We start from the raw sequence: 10,307 nt of genomic DNA on the forward strand, positions 1-10,307 counted from the left end.
TTATTCCCTTTACAAATGGAACCTTATTGTAAATTGTTGACATTTAAATAATATATCTTACTTGAATACAATTAGAAAATAATAATTATAATAGTAATTGTTATTCTTGTTCATTTATGGGTTAATTATAAAACAGTTTACTTGTGCATAAAAATATGGAAATGTCATTTTAATTGTAATGCTTACAATTTTAATATATATAAAAAGAAACAATAATACAGAAAGATGTTTGCACAAACCAGTTATAAATTATGAAGAAACAATAATAACTGTATCTATATTTTTCCAGTTATACAGGCCTTACAAATCCAACAGACTAAGAGTGAGATCAGTCAGACAGCACACTACTAAGTAGACTAAAAATTGTAAATCTTACCTGTGACATTTTATTTGCTTTCTTTGAAAATAAACAGGTCATTGCCACGGGCTGTGCTGACTTGATTCCAAATCAAGTTCCCGTTTGTAAAATAAACACTGAATGGATTGTGTATGTGCTTGAAAGAATAAGGCTACGACTATTAAATGAAAATTTGGAGTCACATGCCACATATATGACAGACAAGCATGTCTTAGGGTTATGTGATTCTCATGTGGGAGGGGATGGTGGTTTTTGCAGTAGAAAGACTAACTAAACTGTGCCCAAGGTAAAAAATGACCAAAACGGCAATTGTGAGGGGGGTGGCCAATGGGGTTGCCAGGCTTCAGTCCATGGTGGCCATGGCCACCCCCTAGCTCCACCCCTGCTTTACTCACTGAAGCTGTATATGGACTTTTCTACGGCAAGCAACAAGGGGATAAATATACAATCACACACATTCACAAGGTAAATCTACTCCATGAATCGCACCTTAAATCACTATATTGCAATTGTGCATGTTCTGGTGGTACTCCTGCTGTTATTTTGTCAAGCTCCACGTGACAGGGAATCGGAGAGAGAGTCGGTATGTCTGCCACCACTCCACCATTATTCTTCATAATTTACTTAGATCATCCTTATTAAATGTTGAACATAAAGGAATAGTTCTCCCATCATTAACTCACCCTCATGCCATTCCAGGTGTGTATGACTCTATTTCATCTGCAGAACACAAATGAAGATTTTTAGAAGAATATCTCAGCTCTGTAGGCCCATACAATACATGTTGCAAGTGAATGGGGACCACATTTTTCCAAAAAGCACATAAACCAGCATAAAAGTGCAACATGATCACACGTGAAGTCAGCATGATGTTTCTGATAGCTTAGGTACCATAGGATAGTCACTGGACTGTATGCCGATGCACTGACATGCAGCATTCTTATCAGACATGTTTGCAGTGGTTTCAATGTGTTTACCTTTTCACCTGGTGCAATTGGCAGCATGTTGAATCAGCTGTGTGGGAGACTAGGGTTCAAAGCCTGGCAGTAACCATTGAGCATTATTTGGAGGTTTCACTTTGCCCTCTAACATTACTTTTTTACTCCACTAATGGTTAAGCTAAGGTTTGGGTTTAGGGATAGAATCTATAAATATATGCTTTTCTCTTCATTGTATAATGTCCTGTAAAGCTGAAAACAACTTGCTTCACTACTCGCTTTTGGCGACCTCTCCTGGACATAAATGGAGCTCACAACGTGCCCATATGACCTACAATTTTGTATATCTCCCTTTTCCGACACACCCAATTCAGGTCTTGGATTCTCCACTAACGAGCTGATGAGTTGAATCAGGTGTATTTGATTAGGGAGATATCCAAAATGTGTAGTGTTGGGGGGCCTCCAGGAACAGGGTTGAGAACCACTGGTTTAACCACGGTCTTCTGAATTTATGCAGTTGGGTTTGGTGAGAATAAACCAAAATGTAACAAATGTTTCACTGTACATCTTGCCATTGCAGTCTCTAGGCACAATCAAGATTTCAAGCTCAGTTACACTTTCTATTGCTTGACGCATGCGCATGCTATATGGTGCAAGAAAGTGTAATTGAGTTTGAAATCATGATGGCCAAGGAAATGTATTGTGGAAAAGGAGTTCTATTTTGGTCTGATCTCACCGAAAAGCAATTGGACAACTTCAGAAGACATGGATTAAACCACTGGAGTTGTATGGAGCTGTATTTATGTGCTTTTTGGAGCTTCAAAGTGTTGGTCACCATTCACCATTTAATGGACCTAAAGAACTGAGATATTCTTCTAAAAATATTTGTTTGTGTTCTAAAGAATAAAAGAGAGTCATACATATCTGGAATTGCATGAGGGTGAGTAAATGATAATAGAAGTTTCAGTTTTGAGTGAACTTTTCCTTTAATGATTGCCACCATTAATTATTCTTAATAATAATAATAATAATTGATCTCAACCTGTTCTGTGTGATTCTCCATTCCTTTCCCTTCATACTCACCCTACCACTGTGGGTCCTACCACTCATTTCACTTGTCATCCAAATGCAGGCCATGTCCACATCTCAGCTTTTACATCATGGCAAACAAACCAAATTTTGATAAACAATATATGATTTAACTGGGATGAATACTAGTGTAGTACATGAGTAGTTGATAGTAAGTTTATAATGATGTGCCCCACCAAGTAAAGTCATGACATGATGCTGCATTAACAAGTCATCTGTTGATTATAGTTCATGGGTAATTAATAACGAGTTAATAATGATGTGCCCCACCAAGTAAAGTCATGACATGATGATACATTAACAAGTCATCTGTTGATTATAATTCATGGATAGTTAATAATGAGTTAATAATGATGTGCTCCACCAAGTAAAGTCATGACATGATGATGCATTAACAAGTCATCTGTTGATTCTAGTTCATGGGAAGTTAATAATGAGTTAATAATGATGTTCCCCACCAAGTAAAGTCATGACATAATGATACATTAACAAGTCATCTGTTGATTATAGTTCATGGGTAGTTAATAATGAGTTTGTAATGATGTGCTCCACCAAGTAAAGTCATGACATGATGATACATTAACAAATCATTTAATTTACATTAACTTTTATTCATTTGGCAGATGCTTTTATCAAAAGCGTCTTACAAAAGATAATTTTTTAATTCACATGCACCAGTGAAATAAAGACCAAGATTTTTTTTTTTTTTAAGATCTGCTTATTTTAAAATCCAAATCCACCAGCATATATGACATATATATGGGGGGGGGGAGACAATACTGAAATATAAGTGTCAATCATCCACCAAGATGCTTCAAATGAATGAAATCTCTTTTAAAATATATACCAACACTGTTAACACTTAATACGTTCAAATAACAAAATGAATTCAAATACTCCCCGTAATGTCGTCGAAATGGATATTATGAACACTCTGACTTCAATCCTTAATTCAGTCCAACAAAACAGTCAATAATTTTAGATTAAAAATGTCAGCATTACCATAGGAAATAGTGGCAAGCAGCCAGCCAACACCCAGAGAGCGCCACTTATAACTGCCCGATCAGTAACGAACTCTCCACACACTGCAGTTCGGGGCAGCAATGTAGCGAACTATCTGCACTTGATATGGATGAAGTTCACACAACAAATGATTGAATGTTTACATGCACAAATGTCCAAGAAAAAAAAAATACTATTATTAACAACAACGTGATGTTGTTGATGATGATGACGACAATGATGATCCAATCAATATCACAATTTTTATTTTGAGTTCTGATGAAACTCATAAAGTAACCATGAAAAATATTGAGAAAATATATAACAAAAACAAATATTGATCCAGCAACATAAAGACAACCTTCCTATTTCTATGGTATGGATGACAAGTGAGTTGAGTGGTAGGTTATGTATGAAATGAAAGGGATGGAGAATAACATAAAATGGGTTGAAATCCAATTATTGGTGATCATTGTTATTTGTGTTTTTCTAAAAGAAATATTTTAATGTCCATTTAAAATATGGTGGAATTATACTGCGTCATTCAATGACATTTGTGTCAAAACTGCAGACAGCTAAATTCATAAAATATTTAAATTATGATAACATTAAATATTCATGTTTAATTCAAGGTTGAAATACTTCACATTCTTTCTTATAATGATTTAGTTTATTCCCTGATGTTAATTAATTCATTAACTATCAAACATGTACTAACATGTAATTAATGAGTCATGTTGTAGTTAATGTTAGCTCTTCATTAGTTCCTGATTAGTCCATTCCTTAACTCATCATTAATTTATTTTAAAGCAGCTATTAATTCGGGTATTAATTCATGATTAATCGTGTACTGTTTTGTACGTTTTACTCCATAATCACCTAAAAACCTAAAATAAAATATAAAAAATATAGTTCTTAATCTAACCTTTGTCCTCCATTTGGAGTCATTAAGGCATGGTCACATTTACATTTGCGCAGCGAAATTCCACAGGCGAAGATGCCGTGGGCATGTGAAGCATGTTGTGAAACCAGCAAAAAACTAATTGACAAGGATCTGCAATTTATACTGTGGGAGAGTGAAGTTAAAAAGAAAATATCCTCTAAAATGATATCCTTATCCATTATGAATATTGAGTGCAGCTGTGTATGAAGCACCTCCCATACAGAGGTCACTGCCAAACAAAGCAACTTCTGATTTGTCAACGCAGTGAATTCGCGTCAAAGTTGACGAAACTTGAACTACACATAAAATCTGCGAGGAGAAATTCTTTGCCATCGGTATTCCATCACACAAAATTCCTGATCACGTGGATTCCCATTGAGATAAATGTATTTTGCCCACAGGATTTCACTGTGTAAAGGTAAATTTGACCGCGCCTATAAACTTAAAGTTGTAAACGCAGTAACCACCATTTTTTCAAACCAAGTTCATCATCAAATGCAGACTGTATTGACTTAAATACAAATCAATTTCCGGCATGTGAACAAACACTAAACGGGTGTTTGGAAGCACAACACTAAACTATTACACTGCAAAGGGGCACCAGTTAAGTCAGACATGGGGTTGTTGCAATAAATACAGTATATGTACAAAAGGAAAGTGTCAGACATAAATTATTTTATTGGAAAAATAAATCACAAAAAACAATTTATGTTTTTATTAGAATATAGAATATTTTATTAGAATATATAACATAAAAACATGACAGAGATTAGGCTTAATTAATAAATTTGATAATCAAGGATTTTATGCACAAGTCAGTTTGATGTGGTGAACCATTCTACATAAAAAGAACAGTAAATAGCAGAACAGAACAAAACACTAACATGTTCTTAAACAGGGACTAAAAATGGTTCAAGGAACGAAAACGGAAACTGGAAACTAAAACTTTTTTAGCAGAACATAACCGAAAGCTGCAACAAAGTGATTTTCAATTGTTCCAGAGTGAAAACGTCATTTTTAATTTTGTTCCGCTAATTTTTTCATGAAACCAAAGGCCAAAGGGTTTATCGCAGTACATTTTTGGAAAAACACCACTTCATGTTGCCCAAAAAAATAATCAAGACCTTTTATCCTGAAGGAAACTGCTGCATCATACATTTCTTTGCCCAATTGCCCGTTGCAATCTGTGAATAAAAACCTTTTGAACAACTATGTATAATTACTAAAAATACATGCACAGCTAATCCAGATACAAGAAAAACAAGTGGCTTATTTTAGGCTTGTTTTTCCAGACCAGGTTGCTGTTCCTCTTAAGAGATCTGGCAACACTGCAGTTGGTAATTCACCCATCCCTTAGCACAGAGTACTGTCATTTTAAAAAGAATGTTATTAACCGTTCTTTTGTTTTGTTCTAACCAGTAACCATTTGGAAAGGAGGCTGCGGAACTTCTGAACCGGAATGAAAAAATACAGTTTTTACTCAGAACAAACCGAAATGAAAAACATTTAGTTTTTAGTCCCTGTTCTTTAACACTAAGTCAATCAAAAATCACAGCTGCAGGTTTTATGAAGAACAGAGACAGGCGAGTTTGCCAAATCGATGCAGATAGAGTACAGGCTGTAAAAAACCAACCAGCATAAAACAAATAAAACTAAAACACCAAAATTCTGGAATATCCTGCACGGTCAGATTATTAAAGAATCCACAGATAATAAATGGCAGATATGAGATAACCATTGCCACAGTAGTCATCAGAATAAGTTAAAACGCTCTTCTCTTCATGTGGTTTTCCTGGACTCTCTCTCTCCCGCTCTCTCCTGGTCTAGGCTGCTTCAGAGCTCTGAGAACAGCCAAAAGGCAAAACAACTGAATGGAGAGGATGAGTAGGAACTGCAGTGAGTAGAACCATGTAAACGCAATGTAAAATAACATTAATGTGATCGTGCAGACCAAACAGGAGCTAAGAGTATTTATCCAGGCAGCAGTGGAACACATCACTCTGTATCTGAGAGGTTTGAACTTCAGAAAGGTTACAGGATGAACCACTGCCAGGTAACGTTCAACACAGATCAGACACTGAAACAAGGGATGGCCAGTGATTAGTAGTCCATATAAAAACAGAGAAAATACCATACGACTTGAAAACCAATTTTCCAGAGCAGTAAACAAACAATTCAGACAGTTTCCAATCTCACAAAAAGATAGATTTAGGTTCAAGAACTCTGATGAAATTCGACTTCCTTTTCCAGTAACTATGAGCCATATAACATAGGAGTGTACAGGAAAACCAAAAAGGAAATTGATGCTTAACACATATATTTCTATGGTGCTAAGTTTCTCAGCAGATTCAATAGTGGAGTTTGTGGATGCCTCAGGTGCATTGGAGTTGACTGTAGAGTTATTCATTTACTCTGTGTTTATCTTCTCAGCTCAGAAGCTCACAAAACATATACATAAATAATACTGCAACTGTGATCTGTGGGAAGAGATAAGTATAAATGTACCTGGCGATTTACAATGCGAACAAAGTCAGTTGAAGCCAGTCTAAATAAGAAAGATGTGAAGGCATTTTTTCAATATATTCCAGTCTTTTATCCACTTTCCAATATTAAATCCCTTTAAAATGTAATTATATTAATGTAAACAATGTGGTTTTAAATTATTAGCCTTTGTTCATATGGAAAAACAAATTATTTTCTGACGTATTTCCTTTAGATTTCAAGTGTTACATCTGTTCGATGAAACAAATAGAGCTCTGCCCCATTTTATAGTATATCAATCTAAATGCCCATTATTTTTACACTACGCATGATAACCTCAGTGACATTGCAATTTAGTATTCAGTGGAAATAAGAAAATGAATGAATATGAAGAGTTTGTCACCTGGGTGAAGGCTCTCTGGATCTACAAATATCCCTGTGTTGTTTTGTATACTGATTTCAAAGCTGTAACAGGCTACACACATATATAGGCTTCAAATGCTTCACGTCAAGTTAAAAAACGTAATATGCAAATATGATATTAAATAAGACAGATGGCCTTCTGAGTAAGATCTGTATAGAAAACAATTCAGTTAACAATCTACAACATGTTTAATTTGACAGTTTACATAGTCAGATCGCTCTCATTAACCCTTTCATTCATACATTTCATATAAATATATGTATACACCAGAAGGCACAATGCTGACATATAAACATGTACTTCACAATACGGGGGACCATAATTTCCCTTATCCCAGCACCTCCATGTGCTGAACATCAAGTCAAGAATAACCTCTAACAGTTACTTTGTTTAACAAGGGTTTGTCCAAAACAACTTCATCTTTGAAACACAGTCAAGGACAGCTGGAGTAAGCTTCCTTGTGGTCAGAAGGAAAGACAGCAGCCTCTTTTCATCATAAAGTTCACTTTCGGATCCCTAACCTGTCTGTTGGGGTGTCCAATCAATGGATCGCTTGGGTGCTGCCTTTTTGCACACCTCACTAATTCTTCTTGATTCTCTAGTATGTGAATTGTGATGTAGCTAAGATTTAGCTCCTAAGATTTAGGAGGTAGCATGATTTTTCTTTGGAAAAATTACACCATATTGAATTTTCTGGAAAAACTTTTTTTTTCCTTCATCTTTTTTAACTTATCCTAAAGGTCACTGGTCCAATTCACTCAAAATTTGGCACTTATCATGTAGAGACCTTCCTGAAGAGAAGTTGATAAAAATGAATCAAATCATGTTGCAGATATGAGCCAATGTAATTTTTAGGAATGGTCCCTTTTGACTACTTGACCTACAGTATATCTTGAAAATAGAAGGCATGACTATATGTTCACTACAATAAGTATTTGCATTATTCTGAATTTGGTTACCATTATCTCTCTTTGATCCTGCAGGTATATGAGATATACACAAATTCCCAGCATACTAATATCATTCATAGAACATTGACAACTTTCTGGCACAATCTGGTATGGAAATCAGACTGCAGGACAATTTTTATAGGGAAAAACAAACAATCAACATGACATGCATTGTCCACCACCCATCTTGGTTCCGGAAGTATTTGTCCTGTTTATTTTTCCATAGGGATTTCAAAAAATCCTTTTTAGAATAGTTCTAAGCCATGAACCAAACCAAAAAGCTCTGATTTGAATAACAACATTACAAGCTTTAAAAAATCAGACAAAAAGACAAAGGTACAAGACTTTGAACTTAACGTCTTTAATGAGAGAATGAATTACAATCCCATGAAGCATGGCTAATCAAATAATATATTTAAAAACAATGGAGAAAGTATAAAACCATTGATTTAAAGTTGTTGATTATAAGTGTAGAAATAATGTAGTTTAATTGTATTGCAAGATATTCAGATGTAATCAAACACATAAGTAGTTTGAGAGTGTAGGATCTTCTCGGTTGTGTCAACAGTGCGTCATGTGAGTGAGCGGTCGCTGCAGAGCTCATTTGGAGCACTTTGTTCACTGCGATTCACTGTGGATCATTTCCCTTCAGAATCAAGGGGATTTTTATTTCTATAAATGAAGATGAAATAACACAGACTGATGGCTTCAACAGAAGCATATACCATCGATTACCAAACCTTTGGAGCTCACAGTATGTCTGTCTTTAAAGGTTCATATAATATTGCTATAAATCTATTCCCCGATAGAAAAAATGAATGGGATTTTTATTTCTGGAACCTGACTATTGCACTCTATTCTTTTGTAGGTCTATCTGCAATCAGGTTATACATTTAAAAGAGTTATAGCAACTAGGGGACCAACCAGGTTTTCCAAACCTGTAGATATAGAGAAGAGGTTGCACAAACCCAGCCAGTACAAAACAAGTATGACTAATTGATTCGAGCACTGGTTCAGTTTGTAAGGACAGAATATGCTGCAATGCAATAATTAAACTTGGAAAATAAGTGATTACTAATGTCACAGCATTGATTAGTATGAGATAAAATGCTCTTCTCTTCATGTTGTTTTCCTCCACTCTCTCTCTCCCTCTCTCTCCTGGTCCTGACTGCTTCAGAGCTCTGAGAACAGCCAAACAGCAGAACAGGTTTATGCAGAGGAAGAGGAAGAACTGTGACATATACAAGCATGTATAGAGACGGGTAAAGCAGGGGAATACAAGTAGCAAACAAAACACACAAAAGATAAGAATTGCCATCCAGGTAACACAGCAACATGCAACTCTGTATCTCAAAGGCTTGAACTTCAGATAGATCACAGGATGGACAACTGCCAGGTAATGTTCAACACAGTTCAGACATTGAAAGAAACGACCAGTGGTGACAAATCCTGTTAAAAACATCATAATGTCCCAGAGTCTTGGAAATTCATTGACAGTTGCAGCTGTCAGAGAGCGCAGAGAGAACATAATCTCACAGATAGAGATGTTAAGAGTGAAGAAATCAGATGCAATCCCTCTTCTGACATATTGTCGTCTGACAATATGCAACAGAATGTAGGAGTGTGTCGGAAAACCAAACAGAAAATTGATGGCATAAAGTGCAACATCAAAGGTTTGCACTTTATATGCTGTGACATTGGTCATGTTACATCCCTCATGAGTCAGAGATGTTTCAGTTTCCTTTGAAATGTTCATTATGTCTCTGTCTTTGCTTTCACCTGAACAAATATGGAAAGTGAAAATGTAAGTTTAACATATATGTTAATATTCAGTCAACTGACCATTAGGATTTACTCTATAGACATGACAAATAGAAGTACATCTTAACTACTAAGGGTCAATTTCAATATGTTAGTTAAATACCAGTTAGAATGGTCCATGTGAGAAACTCCACTCCATAATATCTAATAATTACTAATAACGACCAGCAAGTCAAGTTGAGCCACAACATGGCACATGGTGCTGCTGAAGGAATATGATATTTTAGGATAGCGATATATAACATTAGCAAACAAGATATTTGCTTTCATTTCAGTGGTTTCACAATATTTTACTACACTT

The 10,307-nt window shown here is 35.5% G+C and overlaps 1 pseudogene; it reads right to left on the reverse strand.

Moving 5' to 3' along the window:
* Window positions 1-5,894: 5,894 nt before the first annotated feature.
* LOC127428523 (hydroxycarboxylic acid receptor 3-like) lies at window positions 5,895-6,737 on the reverse strand (annotated as a pseudogene).
* Between the last annotated feature and the right edge of the window lie 3,570 nt (window positions 6,738-10,307).

This window comes from Myxocyprinus asiaticus, chromosome 38, assembly GCF_019703515.2.
Source record: "Myxocyprinus asiaticus isolate MX2 ecotype Aquarium Trade chromosome 38, UBuf_Myxa_2, whole genome shotgun sequence".
NCBI classification, from domain to species: Eukaryota; Metazoa; Chordata; class Actinopteri; order Cypriniformes; family Catostomidae; genus Myxocyprinus; species Myxocyprinus asiaticus.